Source organism: Sphaeramia orbicularis, chromosome 12, assembly GCF_902148855.1.
Source record: "Sphaeramia orbicularis chromosome 12, fSphaOr1.1, whole genome shotgun sequence".
In the NCBI taxonomy this organism is placed as follows: Eukaryota; Metazoa; Chordata; class Actinopteri; order Kurtiformes; family Apogonidae; genus Sphaeramia; species Sphaeramia orbicularis.
This window is the reverse complement of record NC_043968.1, coordinates 34547613-34560002: the sequence shown is the minus strand read 5'-3', so window position 1 is coordinate 34560002 and position 12390 is coordinate 34547613.

The following is a 12390-nucleotide window of genomic DNA, read 5'->3' as shown; positions in this document are numbered from 1 at the left end:
GGGGGGTTGCTGGGGGGTAATGGTGAGCAGAAAGTGAGAGAGAAAGTTCGACTTTGTATTGTGAGCAGTAAATGGGATCAGTGCCTCGTTTAGCCCAGTGGCTAATTAGAATTCAGTGTGTGTGTCTATTTGTTGGTATTCAGTGTGTTTGTGTATTTATTTCCATTGTGTGTGTGTTTGAGTGTGTGTGTAGTCATTGATCAGACTGACAGAGACTTATTATGGTGTCACTTTATGTGACCCCTTTTGACCCGGCTGGCGGTAAAAGTGTGTTTATGTGCAGTAAGTGTGTGTGTGTGTATTTGTGCGTACGTGTGTGTTTGTCCTGCTAATGACTTGTCAGCTTCCACCACAAGTGCTAAAGGTGACGTTTCCTCCCCGGAGACACACACACCCACACACACACACATACTCTGAATACATAAGTACACATTATTATTCTGCCACCACTGCCTCGAACACAAACACAAATATCAACAAATAGTGGCACTGCAAGAGGAATTTATATGACACAAAGGAGATGTTTAGTGACTTTACACTCTAATCCAGAATTTTAACACATGACATTGGACGTACACGTTTAGTGAATGCTTTATTAATTTAGTTACATCTGGAGACAGTAAATCACATAAATAAGCCATAGAATTCAGTTTTATCGGGAAGTGTTTGATCCAGTCCGTCATACTAAAATAACAAACTCATAGTTTCATAAAATATAACAGTAGTTACTATAAACCACACAAAATGACCTCAAATAAAACTAAATATACATACAGATTTAGCAGCAGTGTCTCCTGTGCAAAACACTTCGTAAAACACTGTACAAATAGACTGTTTACTTTTGCATCTATCTATCTATCTATCTATCTATCTATTATCTATCTATCTATCTATCTATCTATCTATCTATCTATCTATCTATCGAGTGTAGTTACATCTACAAGTGTCTGTTTTTGGAATTCTAATATGTAGTCTACTTGTTAATATCAGCCTATTCAGTATCATGTTCGCTGTGAAAACAACAGTGTACATAGTGTGTTTTTCTGACTCTGTGTTCCCGTAATTACATATGAGTAAAATACAATTACAGTTTCATTTTGGTCGAAAACAAGAAGTCAGCTCTGATTTCAGTACGGTTGAAGCACAACCTTAACCCTCTCCTGAACCGTACCGAAGTCATTGTTGTTGCAGTTCATTTAAACATAGGCTGTTTTTTCACATATTCCAGATCCTTGAAGCTTTTCACAGCTTTTGTCACCACAGTTTTAGTCTGTTTGAAGTTGTCCTTGAAATTGGTATGGCAGAATCCTATCTATCTATCTATCTATCTATCTATCTATCTATCTATCTATCTATCTATCTATCTATCTATCTATCTATCTATCTATCTATCTATCTATCTATCTATCTATCTATCTATCTATCTATCTATCTATCTATCTATCTATCTATCTATCTATCTATCTTTTTTATATTCACTGTATTCGTCTATAATTGGCTGTTTTTGGCATTCTAATATGTCGTCTATTGTAAGAGTTGTTTGGCTGTTATTTTGCAGTGCTTCAGAGCTGCATGTGTTGAATGCAGCTCATTGTACATTAAGTGACATCATGACAGAGCACAGGTGTAGATGAGGCAACATGAGTCATGTTTGGCTGAAGTGTAAAGGTTTGTGTTTGTAAAGCACACTATAGTGAACAGCTAAACAAACTGGACAAGATATTGGGTGTGAAAATGATTGTGAAAGAAGAGTAATGATGATGGAAGCGTAATATATTCATTAGTTTTATGGTGTGACAGTAATAATCATATGCACACAGCTGTTAATTATATGATTGAACAAAACTGCAAAATAATCTATCTACAAAGCTGCACAATTTCAGAAGCACTTAGCAGTAGATTCACAACCGTTAACCTGCAGATGATGATAATGGTTTGCTCTTAGTCTGTTAGATGTGTAATAAGATGAGGAATACAGTAGAAGCAGCCTTCTGAGCCTCTTTCTTCCTGCTCTAACAGCCTTCCTTTATGTATCCCACTGTGACTGTGATGGGACATGAAAGTATCCAAAAGATCAACAAATGTGTTGTATGTGGTTCATAGCTAAGAAGCCAAATGTTACAGCCTGTGGACATAAAAACTGAAGGAGGAAGTCAACTACAGCTCCCAGGGTGCATGTCATCAACACACATCCTTTCACAGAGTTTCAGAGGTATTTTGCTGTGTTATGCAGGTTTTTGAAAGTTTCTCTCCCCACACTGTATAATTAGCAAAGAAAACAAAAGACAATGCGGATAAAAGAAAACAAGAACAATTCCAAAAAAAAAGTGTGGTGTCATCAGAACAGAAATAAATTGAACTCTGTTGAGCCGAACAGTCAGATCCACTCTGTCTCTGTCCTGCTGCTTTTAAGTCAAGACGTTCAGTGCTGCGTAACAACCTCCGACCTTTAGACAGCCAACCTCTCCTTCTCGCTCCCTCTCTCTCTTTGACTCTCGCTCCTGAAGGGCTAACCTTGTTAAATAAAGCTTCATCTAAAATAACTCCATCCTGCCTGTCTGCTCCGCTCCGCTATAAATCCTTCATCAAACACAGAGAGTCGATCAATATCAAACCACCAACACTGTGTATGTATGTACGTGTGTGTGTGTGTGTGTGTGTGTGTATGTGTGTGTGTGTGTGTGTGTGCTCTATCTTTTGACTGTACTGATGACATTGCTGTATTAGCTAAATAAAGCTCAGTCAAGGTCATCTTATCTCATTCATTTTAAATCTATGCTATAAATTTCATCCTTAACAAAGCACCCTTTCTACCCATCCCATTGTTTTTCTTCCCTTCTATGATAATAGGTATTATGCATTGGGACACCATGAGGGTATGAGGTAAGTGTGCTGTTTTATTTATGTTTTTATCAAATATCATCATATTTACAGATCTTAACACAGATCCGTTTTTAAATTACTGTTAAATGTGAAGTAGCTTTCACTCATTTATTCATTCATTCAACCCTTATTGAGTATGTGTTAAGGTGAGGGCCTCATTTTCAATTTAACAGACTGAAATATGATATACAGAATAAAACACCCAATAGTGAGGGAATAATAAAAGGCAATTCAATAAAGTATCAGAACCCAAAACCAGCCATATAAAAGCAAGTGAGTCAACTAAAACAAGAGCAGCTATAAGTAAAATGTGACAGAATTAAAAATTTAAAATGCCCTAAGGATAGAAATGAAATGAGTTTAAAATATTTCTGCTTTCAGGTGCACCGTGACTAAAACTAGATTTTCCTATCTCGGTAAGAACAGCTGGCACCTGCAACATAACACAATTATTTCTGTGTGTACGATAAGAACACATTAAAAGGCAGCAGAGATGTAACGTAAGAGGGAGAAAAACAGTAAGAGCCTTATAAATAAATAAAACCCAGTGTCTATCACTTCTTGCACATAGGGAGGGGGGCACTCAACCTTAGCATACAGCTCACAGTGATAAGTGTTGTAATAATCACTGGTAATGAATCTCACTGCAGAGTGATAAACAGCATCCAATGGCTTAAGAGTGGCATCAGAGGCTTGCATATAAAGTATCACCATAATCCAAGACTGATAAGAGAGTTGCCTCAAGAAGTGTCCCTCTGCAATGCAGGGAAAATATATTTTATTACTGTATAATTACTGTATTCTTTATCTTCCAGTTGAGTCACATGGTATTTTTAAATTCTCATAGATCGAAATTTCAAGATGGTAGATGTTTTATTTTTTCAATATTTGCACATCTCCTGGTGTAAATAACAAAATTATCATATTCATTAGTTTTGGCACAAGAAAAAAAAACTATATCAGCGTTATCGGATTAATAACTGTTTACTGAGTGTCACTTGAACATGGGCAAAGCAGTGCCAAGGGGATTTAACAGCTGAGTGTACAGCATCTGCTTTACAGTACAGGGTTGTAGCAGAGATTAGCATTACATCTGGTTCCAGAAAAATCATCATCTATAAAAAGCGCAAACAGAACAGGCCCCAAGACTAAGCCTTGTGGGACACCTATTGCAATTTGCACAAACCCAGATTCGACATGTCCAGACTCCTTCTGCTGTCTTTACATAAGGATGCTGTAAAGCGATTACATAAGCAGTCTTACTGGCTGTGAGGTTAAAAATATATGTTACGCTGCTGACTGCAGTTGTTGCAGAAAGCTTTAAAAACAAGGGCTGAACTTTGTCTTTGCCAAGCAATCTTTAAATCTACACACAGAAATGCATAGGCCACATCTAGATAGGACTTACGTAGAACAAGTTACCAGAATGTTGGAGTCAATAGAGGACAGTGGGGTTCTTGATAAGTTGCATTAACCGGGTAGGGCAGACTTATCACTGTATCATGGATAGCATAATTGTTTCATCTCAGGACTTAAAATGAAAGCAGTAGGACCACAGTCAAACTGAAATATCTGTGAAACACCTGTATTAGGGCTTTTTTTTTTTTCTTACTGTTCTGTTTGTTAAAAATAAATCAGCAATAATTAGGGGGTGTTTTAAGTCTGCCCTGCAATTCAATTCAACTTTATTTATAGAGCACATTTCATGCACAAGGCAGACTCAATGTGCTTCACAACAGGTATATAACATAAAAAAAATAGAAAAGCGCAAACCTCCGCCAAGGCAGATCAGCCCCCCACCCCCCAACACCACCAAAATGTAATCATTTGTTCCTTGCGCCAGTATCAACATTTCCTGAAAATGTCATGAAAATCCGTCCATAACTTTTTGAGTTATCTTGCTAACAGACAGACAAACAGACAGACAATCAAACCGCGATGAAAACATGACCGTTACACTTGGCGGAGGTAACAATCATAAAAAAGAGAGTACAGTTGCAAGTAAACAATCATATGTACACACACTTAAACTCGTAAACGCACACATACCCACACAAGCACACATGCATACACACAACTCAACAGTACACCGTCAAAAAAAAGGTACATTTTTAACCTGTTTTTTTTTTTCTTTTTTTTTTTTTTTTTTTAAACAGGTCCAGATGTCACCTAAAACCACCTAATATTAATCATCATGGAGCTAAACATGAAGAAGAATTCCTCCAGAAATCCCCATAATACTTTTGCACAGTACATACTTTCAAAAACAAAACTCTGAACAGTTTCCTACTGTGACTGTATTAGTGTGTGAGTAAAGCAAGCTCTTGCATAAATGGCTGCACCTCCTACGCATGAATTTTTTATCTATTCAAAACAGGTTGTAATCATCCAAAGCCTTAAAAGATATATCACAATATCAAGATGTTTGTCTTAAAAAAGACTTCCAGCTCATACATTTTTGTCACAATGCATCGAGCTTAAAGGAATAATCTAATCTATTCCTTTTATAAAAAAAAAAAAAAAAAGTGACTGATTTGATGCAGAGTTTAGAACGTGCAGAGATTAGAGATGGTTTAGGTTGGTAGAGCGCAACAATTTGAAGTCTCAACTCTGCATGATTTACATTTTCAAAACTCCTCATTTACCTCATACTGGTCTTTACCACAGGCCCAGTTGTAAAAGCAAATGTGTGCTTCAGGCCTCCTCCTGAAACTCCACACGTCTCTGATTTACTACCTCCAGAAATGAAATACTGGTTATTCAGTCAGTTCTGGAGGCTCTGTAAACCAACAGTAGAAGAGAAATTCTTTGTGAATGTTAACTGTCCTAGAAAATTAGTGGACAACAACATGGAAGGACAACTTCTGCAATAAAATCTGAGTTAGACTATTCTATTTACAAGAGATTAAAGCCTTTACATCACAGTCCTTTAAATTTATCTGACTTTATTACAGAATGTATGAATGCAGGACAATGCAATGCAATGGAAGTAGATAACATGTATGTGGCATGTCTACAGTGTCTGAACATACATGAATTGTCTGTAAATGAATCATGAACTGGTGTTGATTACAAATGTGAGATAATTATATTATGTATATAAATGACAAAAATACCATAATGTAGTTGAGAGTGACAAAACCTTGGCCCTAGAAGTCCAACAGCTGGATAAAAGAGCTAAAGAAACAGCATGCAGCTCAATGGAGATAAATCTGTGGAGCTCTGAATCTGCTTTGCAAAAAATCTGTTGCAGCCTGCTCCTCTGGTCCTGGGAGGAAAGGTAGTCCCAGGGGTTACCACTACCAAATATCTGGGCTTCCACCTGACTCAGACCTCAGTGGAGACTCACACATTGACCAAATGGTGAGGAAAACTTCCAAACACCTTCACTTTCTGACTGTCCTAATAAGACATGGACTACCCACTACCTTATTGGGGTGCAACAAAAGTCAGGCTTTGCAGCTGGAGAGGGTGCAAAAGAGAGCTTTGAAGATCATCTCCAGAGGAGGAACCACACCTGAGCTCCCCACAGTGCAGAGAGATATGTCACAGCAAACACCCACTGCACTAACTGCCGCCTACAACAGAGCTCAGAGCTCCCAGAGACTTTAATGTAACAAATAATATCTCTGAGAACCAATGTCATACCAGCAGACTTAAGCTGTCTGTGCTGCCAACAGCAGTCAGACCGTACAATTTGGACTTGAAGAATTGATCCATTGGTTAATTATTCATGAGTGTTGTACGTGTTTTACCTCTGTGTGTTTTATCTTTTGTAAATTCTGCTGAAAGTTTGTTTTTACCCTCAGCCACACTGGCCGCAGGATACTGTCATCAGTTGGTCGTCCATACATCCATCCTATAATGTACAAAATGAAAAAACAGGATGTATATGTAATGAACTGAGTAATGTTATCTCTGGGGTGGGAGGTTATGGTTTTGTCACATTTCTGTGATTGCCTCTCAACAGGACGACACATAAACTACATTTCTGTACTCCAGTTGCAAAAAGTACATGAACTCATTTTGAAACTTGGGCATAAACCAACTCAATAATGTTTGTATGTGTGAGATAGGGTTTTGGGTTGAATTTCAGGACTGCTGGGCCTTGGCTGAGGTATGACCCTTTTTTATTGAATTATCACAGTGTAGTGAGTACATACACAGTGAGTAGAGTGTAGTGAGTGCAGCCAAAGACTATCAATCATCAAAATGGTCTTCTGATTAGGCTTTAGATTTCTAGATGATAATAGAATGACTATATGAAAGTCCCAGTGCTTATAAAAACATCCACCCCCTTGTATTCACCCTCTTTAATTACTTTTGAAAACTGGACTATAGGCCAATATAATTAGACTCTTTACAAAAAAAAAAAAAGTGATGATTGTTATCGATAATAATAAAAACATCTGTGTGTAGGCAACACATCTGAAGTGGTTGGTTATTGGTTACCTCTATTCTGGCCACAGTGACACAATGATAGAAAAAATTAACAACCCAAACAGCTCAACAAAAGGTTTTTGAGAAGTGTAAGTCAAGGGATAGATACAAAAAAATTCTGTTAAATCCATCACGAACTGTAAAGCTCCTAGAGCAGGCCGTCCTCACAAACTGACTGACCATGTCAAAAGGAAACAAATGAAGGATACCACTAAGACATCTATGAGTACTCTGAAGGAGTTAAAAGCTTCAGCAGCTGAGATGGAGAGACTATAAAGACAAGTGTTGCCAGGATTCTTCACCTGTTAAAGCTTTGTAGGAGAGTGGCAAAAAGCAAACTGCTGCTGAAGAAACCTCAACTAGAGTTCACCTAAAGGCATGTGGGAGACTCCAAGGTCAACTGGAAGAAGGTTCTTTAGTCTGATGGGAATAAAAATGGAGTTTTCTTGGCCATTGGACCAGGCACTATGTTTGGCAGACACTTCTGTGGAGATGCTCTTCAACAGCAGGCCCTGAAGGCCCGTACAGGTAGAGGGTAAATGAATGTAGTAAGATATGATATTTTCCTGTGAGTCAATAACCTGAACCATACTGTGAAAGATCTAAAGAAAGGGTTTAAAGTCTGTTAACACCCAATTCCTTTGAAACTGACAGAGCTCAAACAGTTCTGCAAAGAAGAATGGCGTAAAAGTACAGTGTCCAGATGTGGAAATCTGATTAAAACCTATTCACTACAGACTGTTTGATGGTAGCCAAAGGTTTATAAACTACATACAAGCCTAAAGGGGAAGAATATTACTATAGTCATTTACTTACATCATATATTTTTAATTAATTGACCTGACTTGTGTATTCACTTTGGTATTAAAGATTATTTTGTTGTCAAAGAGCTAAATTATATTGACCATGGCTCTATTTATGACAGAAATAAAGGATAAACATCCAAGCAGTTGAATACTTACAATAGGCACTGTAGTGGACACTAAAGATGGGAAATGTAGAGTCTTTCTAGACTAATGTAACTGATAAGCACTTTACATGAATAAAGGGACTGTGAGAGCACTACACAGAGAACTGTACATTTATACAAAGTATAAATGCATATTCTTCCCAAATATTCTGAAATGTTCCCTTTCCCCCTCATAAATACATTTATAAAACTAAGTGAGTACCAATAATATTGTCTGTATAAAAACTGTGAAATCAATTGTTGATCTTACATGAATGTCAGGTTTCTATTGCTTCTACTTTATTATACAGAGGGACAGCAACAGAAGTTTGAGTTTATTGGCATATAAAACACCATTTGATGCCACCCATTAAGTGTGCATGTGAGATTATATGCACTAAAGTTATTTATTATCTGTTCAATTTATTATTCATAAGACCAGAGAGATGAAGACCGGTGCTCATAAAACAACAAAATAAAAGTCTAACTCTAAAATATGGACAATAATAAAACATATTATTAAAACAGTTCAGTTATACAGAATACATTAAAACATAAAGAACAGGCCAACTACTTATATTTTTAAAAAGTATGATATGACCCTGATTGGCTGTAGCCTTGGGTGTTAATTAAATATATACACTGCAAATTATTTGGTTCTTACCAAAATAAAAAAACAAACAAACTTAGATTTAAAAGTGTTGGATAATCTATCTTGTTTTTAAAAGTTAACTTCTTATTTTAAGTGTTCATACATCCGTAGACATGTTTATTTCTAGATTTAACAATCTTAATTCAAGAAATCTTGTCAAGTGATATTATCTTGCTGCATGGACAGATATTTCACTTGTTTTGAGTACCTTTCTCCTCAGATTTAGTGTTTTTATCTGGTTTTTAGACACCCCTTTTTTGCAGTGTATAAATAAGGACAGATGCACCCACTGGGCATTGACCAAATTTATGTACATAGTAGTTATATTAGTTGTTCCAAAACCAAAATATAATACCACTATTGTATGAACTGCATACTATTTCCAGGTAAATGTTACAATAAGCAACATCTGGACACCCCACCATCATAAACATTTCATCCCAGAAGAATATCCCAGAAGATGAACACAAGCCAATAGCTGGAGCTCAGTCATATCAGTACTGTTGTGATATTACACAGATGCTGGTACAGGTGAGACTGCCTGGTTTACTAAGGTTATGAGTCCCCAGCTGGTAAGGCAGTAACATGTATTCACACCATGGATTATCAAATTATTTAATCAGTGCTATAGCCACATGTGTGCGTCCAGAAACATACATTCTACTGTTTATTTGCAAGAGTATGTTGAATGTTTGTGTAGACTTTGTACATGTAGTTCATAGTGTGAGATTTCAGACAAGCCCCTGGTTTAAAGTCCTTGAACAAGGGTCTTCCAGATTAAGATTTGAGGGTGTTTTTCAAGAAAAAGATGTATCTGATACCAGTTACGTCAACTTCAAATGATGCAATGGCTCCAAAGTGGGAGATCAGAGTTACAAGGATAACACAGAGACAGTTCTACTCTCCTTAGAATCCATGGAGATGATTCTGACGAGTCAAGTCGCTATAAAGCAGACAAAACACCAACTGTGGTTGGCTTCAAACAGGAAATTAACAACAAGTTGTTCTTGTTGACTTACTGCACAGGCTGCAGTACAGACACAGCTGTTTACTTGGCCCAGTGTCTGCCCATTACACCTCCGCTCAGTCCCCAACTGCTGCTCTCTGCTCACATATACTGAGTTTTAATGCTTACATATTCACTATAACACTCTCATTTACATATTTTTCTATATCTGTTGTGGAAACTTATATAAAATACTAATTCAGCTGCCACGTAAGCATAACCTGAAGAAACTTCCAAACCATTAGAAGAAGCAAACTAGAAGTATAGCACAGATTGCATGCACAATAATAAGATGAGGAGCCGTACCTATGTTGAAGCGAAGCAATTGATAGGCAGGTGGTGGAAATGAGAGGACAGCAGTATCTCAGTAATGGGGATTTTAATAGACTTAATGCAGAAGCCCAGAGCGCAGGTTTAGAATGAGCTTTATTGTATAACGGCGGCGAGGTGGGGTAGTGCGTTGTTTGTGAATGATTTGTCCACAGCTTCTGACTGAACAAGCTCTGACTGGCTAATGTGGGGCGCCATGGCCGCCCCCTTGGGCTCAGTTGGTAGAGCGGGTCGTCCAATAAACCGAAGGGTTGGCGGTTCGAATCCCGCTCTGTCCTAGTCAGTCCGTTGTGTCCTTGGGGCAAGACACTTCACCCTCCTTGCCTCCAGTGCCACCCACACTGGTGTATGAATGTTTGGTGGTGGTCAGAGGGGCCGTATGCGCAAAATGGCAGCCACGCTTCTGTCAGTCCTGCCCCAGGGCAGCTGTTGGCTACAGATGTAGTTACCACCACCAGAGGGAGAATGTGAGAGCGAATGAATAATGGGTCAATAATGTAAAGCGCTTGGGTGTCTAGAAAGGCGCTATATAAATCCAATCCATTATTATTATTATTAATGTAGCCAGACGCTCCGTCCTGATAGTGTGTAATGAGTTAGTAATGGGTCTCTTAGAATCAGAATCAGACAACAATCAAAAGCCAATTAAAATGCAGTTTGAAGTGTAGGGAAGATTCAGATGTGTTTTTGTACCTACTTAGGCCTTATATCTATTTAGCCCTGTGGATGAGGAACAAGTATTACCTCAAAGGGGTCATATTTAGCTAAACCCACTTTTATTAGTCTTTGGTTCATTTATTTGTGTATTTGGACCCTAAATAGTTCATGAAGTTTGAATTTGAACCCTCCAGGTGCTGCAAAGCTATATTCATTTTGGCAAAAATTTAGTGGATTTCTACAACCTGTGTTATTTCAAAACTAGTTACGTCATGACATTTGCACATATAAGGTCAAGACCTCTGATGAACATTTCCCATAATTGTCAGCAACAGCAGTTATAGTCCATACTGAAAATATGTCCAAACTTCAAACCAATTACCTAAAATGTTCCATTGTTGGTTGTGTTAATGAACACAAGTGGCTGAACGGGACAGAGCACATAGTCAACAACCTAGAAGGGGGTGGGGTCATGTGCATTTAAAGGGCCAGCGCTCAAAAGGACCTTTCTAATGTCATTACTCAGAAATAGGGTTTGAAGATGGACCTGTGGAGTTGAATTAATAAAGATTCAGACCCAAGCATAGCATTTACAGTTTATGTAGACCACAGGCAAATGTTTTAAAATGCATAATTCCATTTTTAAAAGCAAAATGTCTCCTTTAAGATATAAAACATAAATGTACCCACCCTATTTTCAGTTTGAAAGCATTTTCAATGTTCCATAAAATTGTTTTGACAAAATAGCCAAAAGGAACATTTTTTTCTTGTTGTTGAAAAATATACACTTGATAAAAAAGAGGGTAAATCATTTCAGTATTGGAGTCCTTGCTGCTGGCCTAAAATGAAGGGACTATTCAAGAAAAAGAACTTGGTTGTGAAAAAAAAGTGTGAAAATGCTTCACAATACCACACATTTCATTACAGACTTCTTGTCAAACATTACTTTCCCTCTTTTTCTTTACACTGATGACTTTGAGATGTGTGTCCTTGATAAAGTACATGGTCATAGCTGAGACTATGATGTTGGGAAACATTCTGGGAGAGTTTACGATCAACATGTCTGTTTTTCTTACTATTCTGTGTAACCCAGAAGGCACTGACTAATTTGGATTCAACAGGGTTTTAGAGCCGATTAACAGACCTTGGATATTGGAAAGTACGGCCCTTTTTATTCTAAGTTCAGGAAAGGACTATGGTCAGTGCAGTGGTTGAGTTTTTACAGCCCATTTTATGGAGGGATTTGTTGAAAACCTCATCACATTGCACAGCTGTTGGTTTTGTCTCAAGGAAAAATCAGAGATTCAATTTAAGAAGCAAGATGTGTGTCTTTTTTTTTTTCAACAGTCAGTGAGGAGCAGCATATGCCACACTCACTGTTTTGATGAGAAAAGACAATGTGCACCATCCTGAAAAACTTAGATTCTAAGATAACATCTGGTACCCTTCGATGTTTGTACATGACATCCGCAA